This window comes from Tupaia chinensis, unplaced genomic scaffold (genome assembly GCF_000334495.1).
Source record: "Tupaia chinensis unplaced genomic scaffold, TupChi_1.0 Scaffold148210_1, whole genome shotgun sequence".
Classification (NCBI taxonomy): Eukaryota; Metazoa; Chordata; class Mammalia; order Scandentia; family Tupaiidae; genus Tupaia; species Tupaia belangeri.
This window is the reverse complement of record NW_006208060.1, coordinates 1,422,328-1,423,935: the sequence shown is the minus strand read 5'-3', so window position 1 is coordinate 1,423,935 and position 1,608 is coordinate 1,422,328.

Below are 1,608 nucleotides of genomic sequence, written 5' to 3'. Positions count from 1 at the left end.
TACATGGAGACCAGCCCGGGAGCGGCAGAGAGCGCGGGCGGTCAGGAGGGCCGCCCTCCCCAGCCCGCCCCCCGCGGCCGCGGACCCTCACCTACCGATGACCACGAAGAGGACGCACACGCAGTAGATGTAGCGGGACCGCCTCTGGGCGTAGGGGTGCATCAGGAACATCATGAGGGGCCCCAGGATGAAGAAGAAGACATTGCTGAACTGGAGCGAAGGGGGACACGGAGGGGGCTCGTCAGAGCGGGAGCCTCGTCCAAACCTCTGTCAGCGGCCGGCCGCCTCTGGGCAATAAACCCACCTGGGATTTCTCAGTCCCTCACTGCTCACCTTGCAGCTGATCTTAACAATCAGGCATCAGCAGATCAAACTATTGATCTATTATGGATCCACTACTGATCATCTTTTTAAGAATTGTTTTACTTAACTTTATCCATCCATTCATTTTTTTATTTGACCAGAGAAGGGGAGAGAGAGAAAGAGAGACAGAGAGACAGAGAGAGCGCAAAAGCAAGCTGCCAGATCTGGCACTCGAACCGCAGTTGGCCACGTGGGAGTCCAGTGCCCTTAACCACCATGCCACCGGCCAGCCTCAGATCATCCTTTTTTCTTTTTTTAAGACTTATTTTATGGGACCAGCAGTTGGCATAATGACTATGTCGTTGGACTCCCACGTAGTTGACTGTGGTTCGAGTCCCGGACCCAGTTGCTTAAACTTACACACTGCGCGCGTGTGCGTGCATGCCCCAAATCCCAAGAGGAGAATGGAGGAGAAGAGATTGTGGCGTGGCCATCCCCCTTGGGGGGGGATTTCTCGCTTTCTGTCTCTTCTCTGTGTTTCTGGAGAGCACATGTGCCCTATAGCGAAAACGTCTCCAAAAAAATTATTATTTTATTTAATTTTTATTTATTTGTCTATTTTAATTTGACCAGAGAGGGACAGAGAGAGAAGTGAGAAAGCAAGCCGCCAGGTCCAGGACTCGAATCGCAGCGGGCCATATAGGAATCCAGCGCCCTTAACCACCACGCCACCTGCCACTGTTTTATTGGTTCATTCATTCATTCAATAAGGATGACAAAGACTCTACTAAGCTCCTGTTCTCTCTCCTTTCCTTTTCCTACAAACAGTACCTCCCAAGTTGTGCCGGACACATAGCTCCCCGAGAAAAACTACATTTCCCAGACTTCTTTGCAGCATGCTGTGGCCTTATGACCTCAACTCTCGACTGGCCAATGGGGTAAGACTATAAATGACATCTACTGCTTTCAGGTCAGCCCTTAAGAAACCACTTTAGGGGCCAGCAGGTGGCATAGTGGTTGAGGTGCTGGACTCCCACATGGGCAACTGCGGTTTGAATCCCAGACCCAGAGGCTAAAAATGACACAGGGCATGTGGGTTTGTACCCAGAGTCTGGAGAGGAGAATGGAGGGGAAGGGGTTGAGACATGGCCATCTCTCTCTGTGTCTCTCTGGAGACTGCACATGCTCTATAGCAAATATCTCTCTTTAAAAATAAGGGAGGGAGAAGGGCCGGCAGGTGGTATGGTGGTTAAGGCGGCTGGACTCCCACATGACTGACTGTGGTTCGAGTCCTGGATCTGGCAG